Source organism: Eupeodes corollae, chromosome 3 (assembly GCF_945859685.1).
Source record: "Eupeodes corollae chromosome 3, idEupCoro1.1, whole genome shotgun sequence".
In the NCBI taxonomy this organism is placed as follows: domain Eukaryota; kingdom Metazoa; phylum Arthropoda; class Insecta; order Diptera; family Syrphidae; genus Eupeodes; species Eupeodes corollae.
This window is the reverse complement of record NC_079149.1, coordinates 66538123-66563783: the sequence shown is the minus strand read 5'-3', so window position 1 is coordinate 66563783 and position 25661 is coordinate 66538123. Positions and strand designations below refer to the sequence as shown.

The following is a 25661-nucleotide window of genomic DNA, read 5'->3' as shown; positions in this document are numbered from 1 at the left end:
CGGATCTCGAAATATTTATTGCTTAATAGTGGAGCTCATTTAAAACATGATTCAATGAGATTTATTATATAAAATGTTATGGTATGTACTATAGTTTAAAGAGTATTGGCTTGATAATATATTTTGATTTTAAGTATAATTTTGAAAGATATTTCATTAGCAAAATTATAAAATTATTATCCTATTTCAATTCTTTTTCGATTAGGTACATTTAATCAGAAGAAGTGTACTTATCTTCCCATGATATATAAAATAAATGTGTGACATAAATCCTTTCACACAAAAAATCTTTGAAATAAAACAAAATTAAAGTTGCTTTTTACTTTCGAAAGCGTTAAAACATGGTTTTAACAAAAACTGCTACATTTTGAGGCTTTTATTTATTATTTTATAAAGTTTAGTTGAAATTGCGGAAGTAATTTACGTCAAAAACGGACACCCCTACAATTTATCCAAACAAATTATTTCTTCATGATTGTTAAATATAAAATTACACAAATATATTAGTACAATTCGTTTAGTTCTACGTTCAAAATAATTATTGCGCCTAACAAAATGATTGATAAATATTAAGTTATTATGCTTCTGACAACAAACAATATTCGTATAACTTGTTTATTATTTAAAAAAATATTTAAAACCTACAATGATATTTTGTTTTTAAAATAGTTATTATGTTTCTTCCAAAAACAAACGTTACCATAGAATTAAAAATTGGCTTGGATATTTTACCTTTTGACATCTTTTAAATTATTCAAAACTAATTTTTAAGTTACTGGTAAGTAAGATTTCATGCAATTTGATATAAAATAACTAACATAAGGTTTCTTACGAAAATTGTATTTATAACTATAAGCTATGTATGTGTCTTTATGAACATATGAAGTCGTCGCATCAGATCATAGAGTACACTTTTTGACATATAAAATTGATATCACAATATTCAGTCAGTTCCTTTAATCACTCGAACCGAAGACTCTCTTTTTGAAAAGAGTACAGAGCTATATAACTTTTGGCAATCTTTGATAAGGCATTAAATAAAGGTTTTTGAAAATGTTTGAAGAAAATTTCCTCCAATTAATCAAGTACTTGAATGAACTGAGTATTTAATTTCATCGAATATCGGGAAATAGACATTACCTCTATTTTCATGTAAGTAAATGAGTCATTTAAACCTAATTCCATTATACCCGACTAATCGATACCTCACCGATTTACCAGGAAATTTCCAAAAACTCTAGATACCAAAGTATTGGTTATTTCCGGTTTTCCCAGGCGACATCTAAAATATTAATGCAGTTTTTGTTGAGTGAAAATAGAGTTTTAAAAATATAAAATTGTCACGTCTTTTTAGACAGAAAAATACTAAATATTAACCATGGCGATTAAGAATCTGATTGATGGGTTGAGGATAAGTTCGGAGTCTGTTTCTTACTCATTTTTAATGTGATACAAATTTTCAAAATTGGGAATTCGATTCCCTCCACAGTCGTTTCATAGAATTCTATAATTAGTGTGAACATTTTGCCAGCATTTTCCAGATATCCTAGGTGTTTTAGCTTTTGAAATCACATACTCGTATTAAATTTAGGTGGCACAATAGCTCTTCGAGTAACAGGTCCTAGTGACGAATAACCATTCCTGTTTGGCTTTTAATGTCAGGAAGGGAGGGCATCTGCCCAATCATCTGGCAGGACCGTTCTATACCTATATTACCCTTTTAACCTATTAAAATCGTAAAATTGTTAATGAGCGAAAGGGTTTGTTGTCATACTTATTTATTGCGTGATTTGTTAACATTAGGACAATCTTGAAACCGGTGCAGTAGTTTATTTTTTGTTTAAAGACAAAAATACTAATAGTAATTATTACAACTATTTTTAAAGGTAATATTGTTTCTTTTTGGAACATTTGAAGTCCGGAGGCATTTAGTAGTTTTTATCAGTTTCAATAAGGATTTGGTTTACGAAGGAACATTACATTTAAAGAGCGTTTTATTTGAAGTAAATGGATGTTATTTTGAAGCTACTGAAAATCTAAGAAAAATAATATGTTTACTTTGATTATGTTGTTTTCTTTAAGTATAATAAAGTAGGTTGGAAAATAAAAAAAACTTTAAATGGAAAAAATGGAAAAACTTGTTTAACAAGTAAGAAAAATAAAAACTGTTTAACACTTTCAACAACGATGTTCGATTAACACCATTTCAAGTTGTTCAAAATTTATTTTGGAAGGGAAACAAATTATAATTTTATTAAGTATTTACAATACAAACTTGCTATAAACATCCTTCTTTTCTTCATTTTTGTAAGTATACATAAGTATTGATACTCACTTCTTAGATGAATAAGTCGATACTTCATTTTGCTCTTTTGAATAATTCGTTGCTGAAACAACACAAAAACTAAATTTATTGTTATTGTAAATAAGATTCTCCTTCTGCTTTTCGTATTAAAGTAAAGCCTATTACGCCAATAAGTGCTGAAGTAAACGAAAATTTCCGACATTGTTCTATTACTATGTGTAAGTATGATTGTAACAGAATATTTCGGGATGTCTCCACATTTTTGATGCAAAGGCTTAAATGTCAAGGCTAAGTTTTGCAAACATTTAACTAAATTTGAAAATGCTCAGGGGTAGATCTTTTTTCAACAAATTTTCTGATCATTAAATTGTATTCCAAAAAACATACTTCGTGTATAAGTATTCCAGATAGAAGTTTTAAAACCTTTAACACAATTAGAAAAATCAGAAGATCGAGTTTTATAAATGCCTGGAAGTGATAAAAAGTATGCATTTTTGCAATTGCAATGTTTTCGAAGGTTACTAAGATACCTATCTTCAAATATATTGGTAGAAATGTTGTTGATTTTATGGAATTAGTCATATAAAACTTGGCGACTGTTTTTTCGTTTTGCCATGTTTTGGGAACACAAACAAAGTATGTACATATGTGGTTTTTTGTTAAAGCGATTGTAGACAGACTTAACTCTTTTTCAAAGTAGAAAACTGAAATCCATCAATAAAGGAATACAAAATAGGGTCAAACCATTAAAACATTTCTAAAAACTTTCTTCTTTGATTTAGATCTGTCACCCTTTCAAAAAACCAGTTTCAAGTTGTAATCAATTAAGGACTCCATTCGGGATTTATTCAGCCTTCTTTAGAAAAGATGACGATAAAATTGAAAAAAAAGCCACCCCAGCCCAAGAAAAACAAACAAATAACTTCTATTCAAGTAATTAAGTTTTCGTTCTTGTGACCGGAAAATTTTTCGTTCACGGAAATGCGGTATCATAATTATATGTCTTTTATAACTGAAGCTTGTTCTTTAATGCTATACGAGACAAGAAGCCATTCAACCCCCTTTTTCTTTGGCAAAGCAACACTTTATTCCTAATAAGGGGAAATGATAGCAATCTATGATTCCTATAAGTATGTGCAGTGTAAGTCAGCCTTGGTGACTGGGGAACTTCCCATAACAAGAGAGGGTGGGTACCTCTGCCTCCAACTATATCAACCCTCACTCAATTCTTTTCAACTAGGAAAAAAATAGGCCAGTGCCAGAGCAACAAGTAACATATGTTCCAATAAATGCTTTGGATGTGGGCTGCTTCTTGAAAGTTCGGATGTTCCACCAAGTTCTCAGACTTGAATATGTAAGTATGTTGTATGTAGCTTGTTGTAGATGTTGCTCACTCAAAATCTTTGAATGGGGTCGGTTGATGGCGGAGTTGATCTAAAATACTTTCGGACACTCGAAACGAAATAAATTCCTTTGTAACTGTTGCTTCAAGCGCAGTCTGGGTTGTTGCTCCTGTTGCTTAATAGCTGCTGCGCATGTCCTTCCACTATCACAGAGAGTGTTTTCTCCATTTTTTGGTGTATTACGAACAGTGTACAATAGTCTATGCGAGTAAAACGTTTTTTCTGCTTTCAATACCTTATGGCAGAAGACGATTAAAGCCACGTTAGTGTAAGCAGGATTTCCCTTGGGAATGGTACGCTTTGATTGTGTGCGTTGGAGACATACCGCACCCTAGTAACTATCACCAGAGAAAAAGTTAACCGAAGAGCAGGCAAACATGTTCAGTAGCTATTTGATTATCATCGGTTCCATTCACCCATCGAACTGGGAACCCGGCAGTTATCGCATCACATACCGACACTGACAGTCGGAAGTTGACTTTCACCGTGAATACTTCTCCAATTTTCCTAAGGTGATTAAAGTTAAAGAAAAAACAAAAAAAAAGATATCAATTATCCAAAGGGGGTTAGACTTTTTATACAAGTTATAATCAAGAAAACACCCGAGTAAATTAAAATAAAAAATAAAACAAAAAAAAAGAAGGTCTAACGTCTGACTTCTCTTGATTAATTGACTGAAATAATACGAATATAGTGTGCAGGACTTTCCCTTTTCGGATGGGTTACATTTACATACATTTGCGAGATTCCGATATTCCGATATAGTGAGGCGACGAGCGACGGACGGTGAGGAAGACTAACGACTCCAAGTTGACATTTCGCCAGCCTGCAGCAGTCTGTTCTCTGTCTAAAGTCGCCTTGGAAATTCATTTCAAATTGAAGCTACCGTATATTTATATTGCCAGCGGTTATTTGTTCTTCGAACGGGATCAAAAGGATTTTTATCGAAAAATTTAATTGAAATACTTCTGTGAATGTCTGTGTGGCATGGCGGTGTATAATGGACACTACACTAACTTTACCAATGTGCGAGCGATTTGGCGATACCACACAAACACACAAACCCACACACACTTAAACACGTCCATATCCGTATATCTGAAATTTATACACTTTTTCCTTCGTTATGCTGCAAATGGGTGTGTTGTGTCGCCTTCGGGTCCTGCTGCTGATAAATTTTGATGTGCCATATGGAAGTGAATCCCATGATAGTGGTCTGGATCTGTTCTGGAAATCGCTGCATTCTGGTAAGTACTTGCAAATTACTTAAATTAAGTTATAGGCTTTTGAAATTTTACTCAGGAATTTGCACAATTTGGTTGGTAGAATAAGTGTGTGCTGTGAGAGGGTGGGGAAGAAGTGGCTGGTAGTTGAGGCGTATGTCTCACATCCACGTCGCGCCGTCGATGTCTTCGTTTTTGTCGTTGCAGGAAGTTCGGTAGTGTAGTGATGTTGTAAACATATGGTAGTTTGGAAATTGGATTTCGTGTAACGTATTTCTTTTTTCACACCGCGCGAGCGACGCGACTTACCTCTAAAAGAACAAAGGTTCACGTATACACGTGACTTTTTTGTGCAAAGCTGGATTTTCTTTTTCGGTTTTGCATTATTGGTGTACCTATGTATGTTCATTTATATTTATGTAGCTATACCTTTGTTAGGTTGTGGTTTTTGTTTTTGTTAATACCATGCACTGAAAAATCTAAACCGACGTGATAATTTATTCATTTAAATGTTCGTTGATCTGGCTAAGTACGGTCAACATTCGCAACAATGAGAAATGAATAAGAGCTTCTTTTATGGACTGGGATTGAAGAAAAAGTGATTTACTCCAAATAGAATCTAAGAAAAAGTCTCCATATGGATGCAAAATATAGGGCGGTTATTGTTAAAAAACTTATATGGCTGCTTTTTTCTTTATGAAAATATCATTCTAGTTACAATTATCTAATAAATTTATATTATTACAAAAAATGATTAATATTTAAAAGTATTAAAAATATTTGTATTTGTATGTTCGCATATCGAAAGCCATTTTTTAAACAACATTATTTACTACCTGAAAAAGTCGATCAATTTATGAAGTACGAGTTTACTGGGGTGGAATCGGCTAAGTTGATTGTTATCACCTCAAATTGATACCTAAAAAGCTGTCACAAAAAATGTGATGGTCGTATTCAAACAAATATGTTTATTCCAAATAGAGCTACCAGACGCTTACATAAACGACTGCAAAATTTTATTATTTCACTTTTTTCGTTAAAAAAAAACATATTCAAGTGGCCGATAAAGTTTGCGACATTCAAAAAAAATCAAGAAAATTAAGAATTTTATTCCAATCAGCCAATTTGAAACTTTTATTTAGATATTTTATAACAATCAATTTAAAATTTCACAAAGGCAACAACGAATTTTGACTATTTGAATCTGAAATTGTTCAATCGAATCGAATTGAATTGAGTTGAATCATCTTACACAGACGGAATGAAAATGATGATCAATTTGAATATCAAAAAATTGATAGTCAACTATCATCTTATCCACTCCTGATCTAGCCTGAAACTTAAACATTTTCTGCAAAAACTCAGTTCAACAAAAATTGTTATTATTTGTGCTTCCTAAACAATTAGACAATTAATCTATAATTTGTTTAGAAAATATTCTAGAAATAGTTTGAGTTCAAAATAGCAGCTTTATTTTTTTGTTGTTTTAAAATTATACATGAATAAAATCAACTCATTTTTAGTGTTCCTACACTTCAATCAATTATAAAATTGCACGATCTATAGATCCGCGCCGTGTTATTTGGTTTCCATCATTTACTTATCCAAATCGCTCGCTCTTAGAAAATCTGAACTGGGCAATTCTTTAAAAATATTTCCATTGAATTGAATTCAAAACTCCTTAGTATTCGATTACGGGTACCAATAATAAAAATCAGTGTTATTCATTTTCTTTTTGTTGATATCTATGTATGTTTAAGGAAATCAAAGCGTTCCATCTTAGAAAATTCACCAAATCTAATTGATGCGCTTAATTTGCTGCAGCTTTATGGTTTATCTATCACTATCCTGAACTTACTTACATATATGAATTGTAAATAGACATAAATCTATTTTAAAGAAAAAAAAAATAATTATGTTTCAAAAATAAAACAAAATTTCAGGATTATATATTGGATCTTATTTGATAGAGTGTCATGAAATATCTACACTTTGATAGATACATTTTTTACCCCATGTAAAACATGAGCAGCCAATTTTCAAATCGACTTTTGTTCATTTTTGACAAAATACTTCGTCTAACGTATATACATACAGTCGTGGTCATACAATTATGCCATCAATATATAGCAAAAGATTTCGTTAAAAATGAAGCAACTTAACACAATGATGAATTAATTTATTTATGCAAAATATATATTTGGTAACTAGAAGTTCAGATGATATTTTCTTATTAAAAAAATATCTCTGAAAAACTTATTACAGTATTGATATGTTGTTTTAATCGATTTTGGAAGTGGACATGTAATTAAGCTATCTGCAATGAAGTACGTTTATAAATAACTTACCTTAATTAGGGCAACTTTTTTACCTTCTGTGCAGCTAATATTTAGTTAGATATCCTTTCTGATTTATTACTTCTGATCAATTTTTTTACATTGTACCTACAAGCATGAATGAACACTGGGCAGGAGTTATTTTTGACCACTCTCTTTTGACAATGTTCCAAAGAGAAGCTTTGTTCGTAGGTTTTCTATGCGCAACTGCTTTTTTTATGATCAACCTAAAATTTCCATGGGGATCAGCTTCGATCTTAGAGGCCACTCCAGGACTCGGACTGCATTTGATTCAAACCAGGATTTCACGACCCGAGAGCAATGCTTCGGGTCGTAGTCCTGTTGAAATATCCAGGCTATATCAATTGTCAATTTTCAGCATAATCAATATTTAAATGACTGTACAAAATGTCCTTGTACATTTCTCCTGTCATATTTCCATGAATTTGCACCAATGGACCACCACCTGATGATGTAAAACATCCCCAAACCATCACGGAAAACCTTTAATGCTTTACAGTTTTTTTTTGTGTAAAGGACGCCTCGCATACTGTCTTCCGTCACTGCCAAAAACGTTGCACTTGGATTCGTCGCTCCGCACGACCAAATTCCAAAAATTTGGACTTTTATAAAGATGTTCTTTATAGCAAACCTCATTCTTCGAGCAATATTTTTTTCGACAGGCTTACGTCTAGCGATTCATCCATTCAAATGGTTCTTGCTGATAATTGTACATAATAGTTCTCCTCCTTTTGGGCTCTTAATTGACGGATGTTAAAAATAGATCTACTTAAGAAAGCCTAATTTATGTTCTGTCTTCAGCCGGAGTCATTTTTCATGGCTTTTTGCGGGGTAGGTTCTCAAAGGTTTGGTGTTTTTAAAATATTGAACTGCGTTCCTAACTTTACCTCTAGCAAAACCAGTAATTTGCTTACTTTCATAACATTTTTGTACTTTTTGAAGCAATTGACAATAATTATTTTTAAACATGGAGTACAGGTTTTATTTCTTCCCATACCTGTTATCAATTAAATATTTTAATTTTTAATAATATATTTCCCTAATAATAAAACAGTTTTATTACATTTTGATAAAATATCTATATGGAATAATATAAAAGTACCTGTTGGCTTAATTATGTGACCACCTGCACTGCGACTTAACAACAAATAAAGCGCTTTGTTTAAAAGCAAAACATCTTTGAAACTTAGGTGACATACGGTTTTCATATTGAGATAATGTTAGTTGTTAACCGTTAAAAAAAAAACAGACACAAAGTAATACAGGAAAGCTTTATTGAAGGGAACAGGGTACATTCGTTTTGTGGCTTAATTGTATGACCATGACTCTATGTACATATATTTATAATATAATATGTATAATGTATACATAATATTTTAATAACAAATTCCAAAATCATAGAATTCATAGGCATACATACCATACTTTCTGTAAAACGTATTCCCTTCTGTTTTAATATTTCACCTGAAAATGGGATAAAGAAATGATAAGGCTGAGATGACCAACTGTTTTATTTAATGTTTGTTATATATGCTATATTTTTATTTTCTTTTGCTTAAAACATTCATATATAAATATTGTGTACCACTTTTATTTAAAATTCTACGCCGATCGAAAATGTCTACTAATGTGCGCAATAACTTAAATTAAGTGCCTTGCAGGTTACACAAAAATGGAAAATGTAGATTCAAATTTAAACGAATTTCTAATTAGCCAATATGTAGAATATGTCCTGCCCACCATGGATTGCATAAATGTACGTCCTTTAAAAGTTTCCTGAATAATTTCAATAATTTCTGTAAAATGTGATGTGTTTTAAGTTGCTTAAAATAAAATATGTATATAAATTAGGTGGCGCAACAGTCCGTAGAGAACTAGGGCCTAGTGACTTACAACTCTCAACCATTCCTGTGTGCGAGTACTGTTGTCAGGGATGGAGTTGCTTAACCATACTAATTTTAGGATCGTTTTAACAAAACACATTTAAAAAATTCACAAGTTTACAAGGTTTACTTAGAAATACTTTACTGAGAAAGCCTATAGAAACAAAACTTACACAATAAACTTAAATAATTCATAAAATTGGCAAATGAAATTTAAAATCTGTTTTAAAATATTAACATATAATATTATTGACGCATTTTTTTCAATATCATTGTTTACTTTGTCAAGTTTCTTTCAGATTTTCTTTAGTATGATGGATTTTTTCTTATTTGAGTCGGGTTAAGATTTTCACCTTGGTTTTTCATAAACAAATTATTTTCTAATCCATTTATCTTAGTTAATTGTCATTGCAATTTTCAAATAAAACAAAATCATCAGCCAAGTTTTCATTTGTAGTCTAAATGAAATCTATATTCACAGACTTTCGTGTTTTGTGTTCAATATTTCATTTTTATTAGTTTCGAAATAAAATTCCAGTAGAAAAAGAATAACAAATTAAGGATGTTTCGCAATATTGTATTATAAATTAATAGTTTTATACTCGTATAATTAAAAATGAATTCCAGAATTATTTGCAGTCGTTGGGAAGGAATCAAATGCACCAATATCTCAGGAAAAAGGTTAAACGCTTAAGAACCAATTTCAACTTCTAGGAATCGGCTAAGTTGACGCAGTTGGTTGTCGTGATAGTCGTTTTGACATTTGGTCTCTTATTATTTGAAAATAAACATGATTCAAAATCATCAAAATTATTATATATTTATCGACCGATATATTTTTAACTTTTTCGGCGATTTCTATTTCATTTCGTTTCAAAAGTACTTCAGATTACTTACTATAAGGTTAAAGCAATTTTGCTTAATTTTTTGAGGAAGTATTTAAAAAATAGCAATATGTTTTTTCTAGAATTTCTCAAGATGAACTTCAAAAACAAAGAACTGTAAAGGTATTGTCCAACCAATATTTATCAATGAAGAAAAGGTATACATTCCATACTTTTCCCTATTTTTATTTTTTATAAAAAAGTATATGGTCACCTTAAGTATCTCTACTAGCTGTGTTGGGTAGATACGAAATATTTCGTGGCAGCCTTCTGTGTTGTTATAGTTGTTTTTGTTGTTGTGTCTTTTCTTGTTGATGTTGCCCTTCCGTTTTTCCAAAATAAATTTATTCAGCTTCAATGCAATGGAATGCTGTGATGAAATTCCCTCCTGTAATGCAATCATGTTACCGCTAAGGACATAAATATGGAAATGAATTTCACAAATATACAAAGTATCTAATAATGTAGTTATGCTTTGGTTATTTTATTTTTCCCAACTCACTCTTTATTTTTTCATTTCGTTGGTATTTTTGTATCCATATCTTTACTGTATATTGCAAGAGTCCCGTTTACTACATTCCTCTTTTGTACCTAAAGGAGAAACTTATCAATAATGCTGGTTTGCTGAGGGCTGAGGGTTTCGTCTTTTCGTCTAAAATCGCAAGACGAACAAGAAGAAGAAGACGCTGAACATATTTTAAGAAATATTCATAGGAATGTAAATAATTTAGTTCAGAATGACTACTAAATGATTTAAAATTATTTTGTTTGGTGATTGAAAATGAGCCAGATCGAGTTGAGTAGCAATCCCTCCGGAAAACACAGATAATGCTTTGTTAATTTTGGGGGAAAATCTCGGTGGTAGATTTATACAAAAACATCGCAGCAAAAAGCATAGCTTTTTAGAAATAAAATCGAATGTCAGTTTTTGAGCTTAGGGAAAATGATGATAAGCGGTAGCTAATGAATTATTTATAAACCTACTTTAAAATGTTTTTAAACGTTAAAGATGTACTCGCGTCGACCTAGTTTAGATATTTCAATTTTAAAAGATATTTTATATTAATAGGGTGTATTACATGAGATATAGTATAGTACCCGTGGCGTGATGGTTAGTGCGTAGGACAGTAATGCCAGAGTTCTTGGTTTCTATTTCTGCCTTAAAGTTTTTTGCCACAAATTAACAAATCCCCCAAGAGTAATTCTTGTCATAAAAAGTGCTTTCTCAAATAAACCGTTCAGGTTCTGCCTAAAACTGTAGGTCGCCTCCATTCCTGACATGACTCGCATACAGGAATAGTTAGGAGTTGTAAGTCACTATAGTTGTCATCGGAAGCAAATAAATAGACTGATTCAAAAGAAAAACTAAAACATCTTATATTTTCAGTTAAACTAGCTTTTTAGAAAGAGTATCGTAAGAAAATAGTTTTTCAAATATCGAAATCTTAGGTTAATGTTAAGAAGTACGTCACGTACGTTTTTTGTATGTACAAATTATGTGGATACTTTATCTGTTTTGGTTACTTTATTTTTTTACTTTGAAGCTTGGCATATTTGAATCATCTTATTAAAGAAATTTAAATGTTCTTCAAAGTCGGTTTTGACATTTTTCTATTATCAGTTAACTCCTTCTATAGGTGTTGAAGTTAAGGGTTTAGGCGAAATTCATGACCAGCTCTTGACCAAATATTAAAACTATCATTTGTAATATACGCAATGATAAATATATGTACATATGTAAATAAAATATAAAATATATTTAAACAAATTTTATCAGAAAAGCAGTTTTTTTTTCGTAGAAATGATGGGCTAAAATGAACTGATATCAATAATAATTCGAATTTGAAAATTTCAAATAATCATCACTTTTTTATCAAATCATTTGAGGAAAAAAACTATTTTTTCATAAAAATAATTCGACAAGCAATTGTTATCATATTGGATTAATATTAAAGCCTTATGAAGTAATTTGAATAGAAGTGAAATCAACCATGAATACCGCTTAAAGCAAACATGTCTCATGAGCCTTATATCAATAGTGTGTGATTGAAGCAAGATAGTTCATTTTAATGTACATATGTATGTATTTAAGTTCGTAACTATAGCTTCGATTTTTCAATTTTGTTAGGGAATTAATAATTGTTTTCGTCCCGAAATATATTTTGAATTTTAAACAGTTCGAATACCAATGGTGGGCGCACCACACACACACACACACTGACAAAGAAAACAACTTTTTCAGATTCTTCTATGTACCATTGTCGTATGTTAAATCGAAGAAGTATAATCTCCATTATAGAACCACAACATTTAAACTCAATTTTTAACAATCGATTGATTTGTCCTGTTTTGAATTAAATGATATAAAAAAAAAACTTAGAAAATGTAAGAATTTCCGATTTATGTTTTCAAATTTTGGTTTAAAAGTTTCGTTTAATGATCTTTTTGATAGGTGATACAATCCCCAATCGCTCTTACAAAATAAAAAAGGACTTTAATGAGTTAACTCGAACTTTTTTGACTACTTTTCATATTCGAGTTTTTCCTTAGTTTCTTATATTCGTTAAATATTTTACTCTCTGTTGCTGTTTAACTTGCTTTCTTATATGCTTTTTATGAACTTCAGATAGGCGGAACATAGTCTTTTTCTTAGTTTTTTTTTTTGATGAGTTTGAAGGACTTCATGTTTATAAATTAATAATGTATATTTGTTTTGAAGATGAAGAAAAAAACCCAGAATTTATACGTGTAACTTAATACGTGTTCTCTATGCAAGAAAATTTTCAAATTGAATGCAAAGAAGGAAGGGTTGACATCCAAGTATTGCTGTCTATCATTCCGAATTTTTATTTAAGAAAATTGGAAGCGTGTGTTATGCATTTGTATGTATTTACATATGTAAAAGAGTCTACTCAAAATGCTACATATACATATTTCAATTTGTTTAAAGTCAATTTGGATTTCTTAATAACAGAGAGATACTTTTACTGCAGATGTAGACGTACGCAAATACCTGTATTTATTTATTAACGTAAAAGTTGAAAATAACCCAATATAAAGTTGTCATTTTTAGACACATTTATATAAAAAGAACGAGTTATTTTGTTTTGGAGATACAAACAATTTTACTAATGCTATCAATTCTACCATCAATGTACTATATTTTAATTATTTGGCTGAACAATTTGCAGGCGATAATTTGCTATGGCCTACTATGGATTCAGTTGTTTAATTTATTAACTTCCCACAGGAAGTTATTGTAATCGGTCCGATTTTTCAAATTATAATGGTGCAATTTCTCCGGTTTGGGGTTAAAATATTGTACAATACTGTACATAATACTGTAGTTAATATTCTGTATTTCAAAATTTAAATTTGAATTGGGTGGTGCAACAGTCTGTTGAGAACTAGTGACTTACAAGTCCTAACAATTTCTGTGTGCGAACACAGAACACTTTTTTTAAAGAAAAAATCATGATAATTTTTCATAAGCATATTGTTCTAATATATTTTCCTAAGACAAAAACAATTAAATAAAAACAAAATAAATGTTAACTTAATATTTTGTCTTTTTCATTTTCTTCTTCCTGTTTGTTTCTCCCTCACATTTTAACATCAATTTTTCTTATCATAATCAAAAATTGCATAAGCAGTTGCACCAAACTAATTGATCAGTCAAAACCATAAATTATTATGAGCTACCAGTATTTTGACAATACAGATTTTTGAGATACAGTACTTTAAATATACAGTATTTTGAAATATAGAATATTATCCATACAGTATTATGTCCATACAGGATCGTGCAGTAGCATACAGAATTTTGATCATACGGTATTTTAAAATACAGCATCTCGACCCGCTCCCGTCAAAACTAAAAGGCATTATGAGCCACAATATTTTGACAATACAGATTTTTGAGGTTCAGTATTTTAAATGCACAGTATCTTGAAATACAAAATATTAACCATACAGTATTACGATCAAACAGTATTACGCAGAATTTTGACCTTACATTATTTTAAAATACAGCATTCCGACCAGCTCCCAATTAAACCTAATGTTTTGCGGTTTGACTTTTTTCGTCAGCTATATCTTCAACTCTTGAAATACTCTTATTAATATAGGCAGTTTAAATTTTTCCACTTCTGAGATTGAGTTAGAGTTGTCAAAGCTTAAGGGTGACAAGCGACGTAATATTGATGGAATTTCAGCAATCATTTTAGGAATGTGTGCGAATGCATTGGCTGTTCCCTTAAAAATTATTTTTAATCGTTCACTTGCAAATGACGAGTTTCTAAATACTTGGAAACATTCAACAATCACACCTATTTACAAATCAGGAGGTATTTATTTTTAGTAATTAAGTCCTGAATACACTTGAGAAAGGTTATCAGAATGATGTTGTCTATACTGACATTTCTAAAGCTTTTGACAGAGTCCATCATGATGCTTTAATTATGAAGATAAATGAAGTTGGTTTTCACTCAAACTTTTTAAAATGGCTAAATTCATACTTAAGGAATCGTATTCAGTACGTTCGTATAAATAACATTATTTCTGCACCGGGATATGCTACGTTGGGTGTCCCGCAAGGAAGCCATCTTGGTCCTCTTCTTTTTTCTATTGTTTATAAACGACTTGCCTGATATGTTTTTCAAATTAAAGTGTTTGATGTACGCAGATGATCTAAAAGTATTTCGTTGTATAAGATATGAACATGACTTTTTTTCTTCTGCAACAAGATCTAGATCTTTTATCGGACTGGTTTTTAGGTAACTGTTTACATTTGAACATTTCCAAATGCCAAAGCCTAACGTTTTCTCGAAACCGTTGTCCAATTAATTTTATCTATAAAATCAGTCATACGCCATTGTCCGTTATAATCTTTAAAAAAAGATCTTGGTGTGATTTTTAACAAAAAACTTTACTTCGTAAAGCACATAGATTTTTTAGCTGCTGAAGGCAGTTCAATGTTAGGTTTCATATTGCGAAACTCAATGGAGTTTTCCGATCCACACACCTTAAAGTGTTTATATTTTGCGTTTGCAAGGTGTAATCTTGAAATTAGAATCGAAAAGATCCAAAAAAGATTTACGAGGGTTGTAGTGAAAAGACTTCAATGGGACATAGATTTTCCTACCTATGAACCGAGGTGTAAATTATTTGGTATTTGGCCTCTTAACATTCGTAGAAAGTTCACAGAGGTTATGTTCATTCGTGACATAGTAGCAGATCATATTGATTGTTCACAAATTTTAGCTCTTATTGGGATTAATGTTCCTGCGAGATTGCTTCGAAACCAATCGCTTTTTAATGTTCCATATCATAGAACTGTGTCCAATGAACCATTATCCAGTTGTTTAAGAGAAACAAATACTGTTTGCGACATGATTGATTTCAATGTTAGTAGATATTTATTTAAATCAAATTTATTGTTAAATATAAATAACTTTGCTGGTGGTAATGTTTAAAATTTTAAATTGTATGAATTATATTATCTATTATCTAGTAATTACTAAAGTACCTATTGTAACTTTGTTTGAAGAATAAACTAAACTAATTAAAAATTGTCAAAAAAATGGTATGTGTTTTTTGTTATTATAGTAATTTAAAAAAAAAAACTAACATTATAGTTCACCCAAAATATCAATCGAAATTAACAACAAACAACTTTAACAAAACATTGTGACGTGATATCAAATTGGTATGAATTTCAAGAAAATGCAACTAAGTCGCCAAAAACGCGAGGTTCTATCCGCCTCTCATATCTGAACAGATCTTTTCTTATCCTGTCTGCCTCTTATTTGATTTCACTATAAGGGGATTTATATCCCTCTTAGTGTAAGCACGCACAATACATCTAAAAGAAAGATCTAAGTTTGGATTCCAAAGGACAAGCAGAGTACTTTTGAATTGGATTGAGATGTTATATATGAACGAAATTCTTATACATACTTAATGATGTTTAATTTTCAATTTATCTAATATTAAGCACAAGATGTCATTGATTCGATTGTAAGGTATGTTTTACTATCATAATAATCATTGACGGAAGGAATTTAAAGCAGTTTTTAAATTATGGTATTCGAGGCTTTGTTAGAAAGCACCATTTTTCTAGCTAACATGTTGCAAACTCTAATCTTAAAACACCCTATGCTTGTCAAGTACGGAAATAATGTTTGAGATATCCCTATATACGTTCTTACCATTTACCATAGAACATATTTCTATCAGGTTGATTCATGGCACTTTTTTGCGTACCCACTTGTGTCAATTATACATTCCGATGAATATTTATTGTCGTCTCAAATTAGAATTTCCACTGACGCTCAGTCCGTATCTTCTACAAGAACGAAAAAAAGGAAAACCCAATGATATAGAGAGGACATGTAATATCATCCTACACATAAAGGATATACGTGTGTACATATTGATGTATCCAGGATGTATACATATATACCATGTAATTTTCCTTGGGTAGTATTTTTTATCATTTGGCAATAAAAAATGCAAAAATTCTATGAATCCTTATATTAACAAATATATCACAATCAACAGCAATAGAAAAGTAGACGCGAAGCGAACGCGATGACTCCTTTTGCTTTTGTCTGCAATCATGTAACGAGGCCATTATTCTGTAATGCATTCATCTCGTAAACAAAGATGGTTCGCTCATATAAAATGCTGTGAACATTTTGTACGTAGTGCATATGCTATGTATGACTGTGTTTTGAGTGCGAAAGTGAGGAATTGATTTTAGTTTTGCGAAAATTTGTCCTTTAATTTTTGCAAAATATCCTTTGAAGGTAAAAACTAAAAGCCGGGCTGATGTCCTTTTTCGACAATTTTAACTTAGGTATTGGAAAATTGTTGTTTTTTTATAATAATATGCCAACTAACTTGGGGGGTTAGAAAAGTTTTTGGCAGTTAATTATAGTTGTTCATAATAATACAATTTTAATAAGCTGTCAATATTTTTTTTTTGGATTAACGAGGTAAAGTTTTCAATTTCAACACCTGAATTAAAACTCCAGACTTGAAGGAGTATTGAATGGACGGAAAAGAACAAAAATTGTTGAATAATTTGATCGTAAAATAGTCTAATCAGCTTTATTAAAAATGCATAAATTGATTTATAATCAGACATTTTTTTTACGAGATTCTTACTTGAAATTCGTTAAAAGTTTTTTTTTGAATTACTTAACTTGCATAACAAACTTGTAATTATATGATACATTGATTTCAATACTGAAATATCTACTATACGAAATCTATAATCCTTTTTCTTGTGTATTTTTACATGAGTCGAGACGTTTAAATTTTAGCAAACATAATTCATGCGTGTCTGAATAAAATGTTCATATAGCTAGTTAGTTAATTTGATTGACTTCAAAAGATACAAGAACAAAATATTATATTCTTAATTGTAAGATTACACAAGTCTTTAAATGGTTTGGCCATAGGCCGTCTAATAGATTGACATTTTTTTTATTTATAAATACGAAAAAAAAGCTAATTAGATACATTTCAATAAAATAAACTTTATAATTTTCAAACTTTTAATCCTTAATCCTCAACTATTCTGGTTCTATAGCGAAGAGCGTTTAATGAGTATTCATACAGAAGGTCCCAACCTAGTTCTCCATTCAAGATGTTGATCGTTTCTTCTAATATTGGCAATTCTGGACGGTGAGGAATGAAGTTCAAATTGACACACGAAACTTCAGAATTGATAGCTTGTGTGAGTACTATTCGCGGAATTCTTTCGTCGCCCATCTCCAAAACTCTTGACACGTAATTGAAATGTAATTTAAAAAAAAATAAATTGGGTGGCGCAACACTCCGTTGTGAACCAGGTCCTAGTGACTTACAACTCTCAACCATTCCTGTGTGTGAGTACTGTTGTCAGGAATGGAAGGGACCTAAAATTTAAGGCCGAATCCGAACGGCTTCTTCTCCAACTTCTCCACACAGAACACATAGCACGCTTTGCTTCCGATAATTTGGATTGTAAATTTTTTTCTAGATTCAACTTAGATGCAATCAAAAATTCCGCGATACTTGTATTCCTTTACTATTTCTATCGGTTTCTCGTCAAACTTCCACTTCTCCCTCCTGGATTATCTCCCAAATATTCATATAAATCAACTAACTTAATTTTCATAGAGATTTCGAAAAAGAAGATGGCTACATTTCAGTTTAGTTTATTATTATTTTTTATTTAAAGGTACCATTTTTGGTTTTGTTTGTGTTATAAATGTTTTGTGAAATTATAAATACAATTCTTCTAATCAAGTAAAAGACCTTTGATCTTAAGTTTTAAGACCCCTAATGGTCACCATTCATTTTGCATTTTTTCAAACTAAAAGTAGTTTTCTTTTTTGGCTCAGATTTTCATCATTAAATCGGTACTCGTCGCTAAAGAATGAGGATGACTTTTTATCAAATCAGATTCTCTGCAACTTTTTCAGATCAAAATCTGATGCTTGTTCTTATTTCTCTATGCTCTAAGGTGCCATAATAAATGGTTTTGTTGCATTTATAGGTAGGTTGAATCAAACACCACAAATGCAACACAAAACACAATTTATTTATTAGCTTACAAATTTTATAGAACTTAATTTAAATGTCTAAGACTTTGCACCCATTTATACATTCTATAATTTTATATTGTAAGCATTTTTATGATGTCCAAGTTTGAAATGTACAATATATAAATATTGTCGTCTTGGTGTAAAACAGGTACAAACCTATACACAAATGGATATCAACAATAGTGAAATTCAGATCACTTTTTCCAAAAAAAACTGGAAAAGCACATTTATAACTTCAGTTTACACGAAAAGTCTTAAAACTGAATTATGAACTACCAACCTATAGCTGTATGCTGATGTGTATGCTGATGACATTAAACTTTTCGAAAAAATTAACTCTCTATCTATCTGATTGCCACTTTTGCATGATCGTTTGTAAGGCTTTGAGTTAAAGTAAGAAAATTGCAAATATGTTTGATTATATATTTGATGCTTGTTCTTTGAGTAGAGTATTTTTTTTTAGCTGGAAGTAGTTTTTAGACTTGATGTACACATTTACTGAGTATATAAGTTTTGTTGTTAAAAAAGCAACCAGTGTCCTTTGTTTCGTTAAGAGATTTGGGCACGATTTGAACGATCCTTATGTTCTAGAGCTTTTTTTTCTTTTGTGAGTCCAGTTCTTGAATATGCTGGTGTAGTGTGAAAGAATTATTTTTCAATACTTGTATTGAAGTTTGATGCGAAAAATTCTGCCGCTTTATTATCAAACACTCAATTTTATTAAAATTCCTTTATTGCTCCATTTCCTTCAATTTCTGCTACAATAAAGGAAGGAAGGTTAAAATTGAATATTTTCGGGCAACGCTTCAATTCTCAATATAAATATTGAATAATAAGATGTACACACTACACATGTATAGTCGAAATAGCAGGCCACTAAATCTTTAAGTCGAAGTAAGGATTCAGCCGAGTTTTGGGCTATAACGAGGAAACTTAATGGAAATTCTAAAGTAAAAGTTTAACCAAAACACCAAGTTTACCAAAACACCATTCCATACATTTATAGTGGAAAAGAAAAATCAGAGAGGATTAAAGTAAACCAAAGAGTGAGACAAGGCTGTAATCCAAGCCTCTTGTTATTTGCACTTTAACTAGATGATTTGGTTGAGTATCTCAATTGTGAAGTTCTGTTTGCTAACAAACGGATTAAAGTTATCATTATATGCCGAGTCATCATTAATTGCGGAGTCACCTACAGTTGATGATCAATAAAGTGGAAGAATATTGCCAAGTGTGGAATCTAGAAGTTAACCCGAAAAAATCAAAAGTCCTTGTTTTTAAGAATGGATCTGGCAGAACGGTTTGAGAAGATCAATAGAAATATGGCGACAAAAACTTAAGACTTAGTTCAGTCTTATATTTATTTAGAAACGAAGTTTACTTTGAATTTAAAACTAGAAAAACATCTCAAAAGCAAACTAAATAAGGCTAAATCTGCGATATGTGTAAATTGGAAAAGAATATAGAGTGTTTAATGCTACTGCCCAAGTTATCCTGTTTTATGGTGTGCAGGTATTGGGAGTACAGAAGTATGAGCTAGTTAAAAGCCTATTACGTTTTTTCTTAAGGAAAATATTCTTTCTGCCGATAAATGCCCCATAATATATGTATTATTTGGAAACTGGACCTCCGTCACTGTTTATTTCAACAATTAACCTGAATGTTGACTACATTTGGAGAGTACTAAATATGGAGGAGCATAGGCTAAAGAGAAAGATAATGGAGTATGCGATTCAAACAAAAAAGATGGTTGTAAGAGATTGGAACTTGTTAGCTGCGGACGATGGCTTGACCCTGAATTGGAGTATACATGCGGTTCAATTGAAGAAGATGCTTTACCAAGTAATATCCGTCACATATGAGAATGAAACGTATGATCACATTGAAAAGGCTCGCTCATCAACGGAAAGGCAATATGATTCAAATTACGTATTTAATCTCAACGACAGAAACTATTTCACCAGCGAATATTCTATCATTGGATCCATATTTAAGATAAGAGGAGAACTGATCGACCGCGTCGTAACGAGGTTATCAATCTTTACACCCTCTGTAATCAAGATAAGAGAGAGGATGTATTACACTTCTTAGGCGCTTTTCCAGTGCTGCTTTCTGCAAGTTGAAGAGGTTATGAACTATCTGAATGGTGCGAACTGGGTGCGCCTTTACGAATTCTACTAAGAAGCGATAAAATACAGAGCCCAAATCATCGATGAACATTTTTGATTAAAATTTCAAACCAATAACATGCATATTCTAAAAGTCATTTAAAAATATTTTTAACTATATTAAAAAACCTCTCAAATTTTGATCTAATTTCGAATAAATTCATTGGAATTTAATAAAATTACGTAAAATATTTTAATTTAACAAATCTAAAAGTCCATTACAATTTGTTTCTTATAGTCATTTGAAATGAAAATTAAAAATGAAATTAAAAAAAATATTAATAATAATTATGTTTTTATATGTTAAATTACTTAATTACAAAATGTTAATAGTAATGCCCATCAGGCAGACAACAGTTCATGTCATGTCCTTAACGTTTTTTCAGAAGTAATAACTATGTTAATATCAAAATTGTAAACACAGAATAAAGAATATCTATCTATTTATCTATCACTAAATCAAATCTTTAGGAGATCGAACAATGGTTTTCACAGCCCCCTGAATCAATTAATTGAAATATATTTAATACATTTTATTATCTTATAAATTCCCCAAATGACAATTTGAAATATTTCATATTCAAATCATTGTTTTGTAATAGTATTATAAACCTCTAAATAAAAGGACTCTTTAGTAAGTCTGGTTCAAATTTGACTCAGTAGGCACTAGTTACCTTACCTATCTAATTATATTGACAATCTTCACGTTTGGAAATCTTGATTCTCGGTTGTATGCTTTATTGTGTGCTAAAAAGCCCCTTAAAAAAAAAGAAAATAAGTGATTGTAATCATCTTAATATCCTTGAAATAGGTAGAGGATTTTCGTCATATTTGTTAATAAAACTTGTATCTTATTTGCATTCACTATAATTCTTAAAATAAACCGAAAGCTGTGTTAGGATTCTACTCATAAATACTACAAAAAAAATGAACAAAAACAAAAAATAAGAAAAACAAAGCAAATTGAAAACCCGTATATTTTCAAATAACTAATCACTCTACGGGCTTTGGCTAAAAACTTTTTAAATTAATTTTCAACTACCTGGATATTTTGCGCCAGTACATATGTATGTATGTGTTTATGCATATACCCACATCTAGCCTCTATTTTTATGTGAGAAGTTCTGTTTTGTGCGAAACTTTATGATGCAAGTTTGAGCTATACAATCAGGCTTGCGTAAAAGGTTCTACGATTTTATAATGAAGCCCCAGATGGTTTTTGCTTGATTCCTTTTTTAGCGTTTTTTTGTTTTCGTTGTTGTTTGCGACCGTTCCTATAGCAAGTCGGTTCCAATTATCACTTCCAGCATTAAAAATAGCTATATATACGATAACCTACCTACGTAGCGGGGCTTAAAGTAGGAATGTATGTACACAGGAATATAGGAACATATAGTACAGGTCGATTACCGAACGTGTGCAAATCTAAGTTTGAGTTGGATGTTTGTTTGTGATAGAATCCATTTTCCCGACAACGGCATTTTTGTTATAACTTCTTGCGATATAGCATATGCATATATAGCACTCTTTGTCGATATACATATACCTATCCGACGACGCCACACCGCGCCGGCCGCCGCTGCCGGCCACCCCGTTCGAATATGCAAATTTGGCGTCAATTGGAATTCATTGTCACTGTTCTTAATATAGGGTGAACCTTCACAGCACAGAACCCAGTCAGCCCACATTTGTCCATTTGCATTTAAAATCGTTTGATTTGGTTGGAACATTTTTTATAAGTAAGTTAAGTAAGTAAGTTATTCATTTATTAACAGTTAAATACAATAGTTTGTTACAAAATTTGAATCTTAAAGCTATGGCTTAGCCGTCAGCCTGATTGGCAAATTTATATTTTAAATTTAATTAATGACTATAAATAAAATAAATTTTCAATAAATTCAAAATGGCAGGTATTTAAATGTATTCAGATATTAACAATTTTCTGTATTTGTAAACTGTTTTCAAGAAATTGCTAAGAGTTTTCCATTCACATTCGTTTAAAAGTTGTACAGATTCTTGTAATGTTAAAGTGGGTTTACCAAAATGCATAATTCTTTGTGGTCTGAATATAGGGCATATACTAATAATATGAAAGCAGTCTTCTTTTGCTTTAAGGTTGCACAGCGAACAGAATTGGTTAAAGCTTCCATTATAGGGGTTCCCATTGAGGTGAAGGACCTCGCACCTTGCTTTGAAGATTATAGATATCTCATCATACCTTAACGAATCATGGAAGTAGTTCCTTTGTTTTAGATTGTAATCCAATTGGCTGTATAAGACTCTGTTATCAGACTCTCGCGCCTTCAGGATGAACATATCACGAGATGCGTCTTCATTCTTCTGAATAATGTTGTAGAGATTTTCTTTCAAATTGCTTAAGTTGTTAGTGTCAATTATTAAGTTTTCACCACAAGCGTTACCAATAGTCTGCCATTTTTTATACCACCAGTCTTTGTTCCTTAACTCATACAAAAACAGTTTCTTCGAAAGTCGATATTCTTCATAATGACTACATAGCTTAATTATGAAGTCAGCTTGAGATTTCAGAGTGTTGGTTAGGAGTTTTGGAAGGCCAGTTTCCAAGTAAATACAATAATTTGGTGTATTTTGTGGCAGGTTAAATAGTTTCTTCAGAAAATTTCTTTGGAATAATTCTATTTCCTCGTACTCATCTGCACCCCAGACTTGAGAAGCGTAGCAAAGGGTTGATTTGACAACTGAATTAAATATCTTATGTTTTGAGGATAAAGTGATTCTTTTGTTTGAAAAAACATTTTTCCAGGTTAGGTTGATTAAGCTTTGTGAGCTATTGCTTTTCTCGGCTAGGTGGTTCTTGAAACTAAAAGTTGAACTAAGTCTCACACCTAGGTATTTAATTTCTCTCACGGTTTCTACAGCTTGTCCATCGTAATACCACTGTCTGTCATTATGATTTCTTGAATGTCGCTCGAAGACCATCATTTTCGATTTTTCTGTATTTATAGATAGATCCCATCTCTTGCAGTAGTTTGACAAGCGATTTATCATCAATTGCATCTGCTCAGGTGATTCAGCTAGTATGACAAGGTCGTCTGCGTAGAGTAACACATTGACTAAAGTACCAGCAATTCTGACTCCACCAGGTAGATCATCTACTACGTCGTTTAAAAAGAGTGAGAACAATAATGCACTGAGGAGACAGCCTTGTTTCACACCAGAATTAGTTCCGAACCACTCCGAGTACGTTGTACCATCCCAAACTGCTGCATTAGTATCCGTGTACATTTCTCTAATCACTTTAATGAATTTTGACGATATACCAAGTTGCGACATTTTGTAAAAAAGAGCGTCCCTGTTAATAAGATCAAAGGCAGCTTTGAAATCAACAAAGAAAGAGTATACTTTTTTGTTCCTGGCTTGGAACGCTTTAACAATAGACGTAAGAACATATATTTGGTCAATAGTGGAGTAATTCTTTCTAAATCCCGCTTGTAGTTCAGACAGAATGTTTTTCCTTTCAACCCATCTCTCTAATCTTTCAACTAAGACACCACAGAAAATTTTTGACATAACATTCATGAAAGAGATTCCTCTATAATTTTCTACAACGTCTAAAGGTCCTTTTTTGTGGATCGGGAAGATCACAGATTTCCTGAACGAAGAGGGGATGCTTGCCGTTGATAAAATTTTGTTGAACAGGGTCCTTAAGTTGTCATAATATTGAGGTGTTGCATTTTTAAAAAACTCATAAGGAATACATTTTTTATATTGGAGTTGCATAATTTTGTTAGAAGACTGGCAGTTTTTTTTTTTGAGTGGAATTTATGTTTTAAAATCAACTCTTTTTTTCAACTAGAGCCGGTATATTCTTTATGTTTGTAAGTTTTTGGTTTTTGAATTGTTATTATGTATAGAAAATTTAGCACTGAGGTACACACACAAAACTGCTGAGGAGCTCATGACAAATATAAAGGTAGCCAAATTCATGTCAGTATAAGTATCGATATATTGAGGGTTCCGTTCCCACGTACATTACATAAGATAGTGTTTAAAACAGAAACTAAAACATCAACTGGAGGGCGTGCAAGCGGAGGAAGCGTCTATGAAATCAAAACTAGACTCCTAAATATTTATGATTTTGAAGAACTAGAAGGCACTGCTATAGTAAAACTGATACAGAGAAATAATACTCGTATGTTTATTTTTCGGGTTTACATTAATTGCAACAAATGGAAAGAGGATTTTGAAAAATTAAACAACATTATGAATTACATGTCCAATAAAAGTGTTATTTTAATTGGGGATTTTAATGCCAGAATAAGTAGTATGCAAATAAACACCACGCAACCTCTAAACAATAATCTTTTCTCAACAATCAACCGACTGTCGAAAGATGATATCTGCAATCAAAATGGTCTAGATCTTTTAGAAATGCAGCAAATGTATCGTTTATCGTAAATGGTTGCACTTATGGTGATAACGGAAGGTCACTACACTTTTCTTTGAGGACAACGGAAATCTGTTATGGACTTTTGCACAAGAATAATGATTAGATTAACTTGGTCTCAAAATTTGTAGTTGAGTATAAAACTTATTCTGATCATATGCCTCTTGCATTAGAATGGAACAATGATAATACATTTCAACAACAAAATCTAAAGTTACTACCAAGACTTAAATGGAAGAATGAAAGGTTGAATACCTACAAAAGTAATCTATATATGCTTATTTCAGAGTCTTCTTCAGTTAATGGATCTATCGAGTTATTTTCAAAGGAGTTATTTTCTTATCGTGCATACGAAATTCTTCACCAGCTCAACCTTCTGCTTATATTAAAAAAAAAGTGGTTTGATAAAGAATGT

At 31.4% G+C, this 25661-nt stretch overlaps 1 long non-coding RNA gene across 1 annotated transcript; it reads right to left on the bottom strand.

The window, feature by feature from the left end:
• Positions 1-8485: 8485 nt before the first annotated feature.
• LOC129948900 (uncharacterized) lies at positions 8486-10808 on the bottom strand. Its single transcript, XR_008781973.1, has 3 exons — positions 10558-10808; positions 10270-10465; positions 8486-8752 (listed from the first exon to the last, which is right to left on the bottom strand). It is a non-coding gene; the product is annotated as an uncharacterized LOC129948900 (long non-coding RNA).
• Between the last annotated feature and the right edge of the window lie 14853 nt (positions 10809-25661).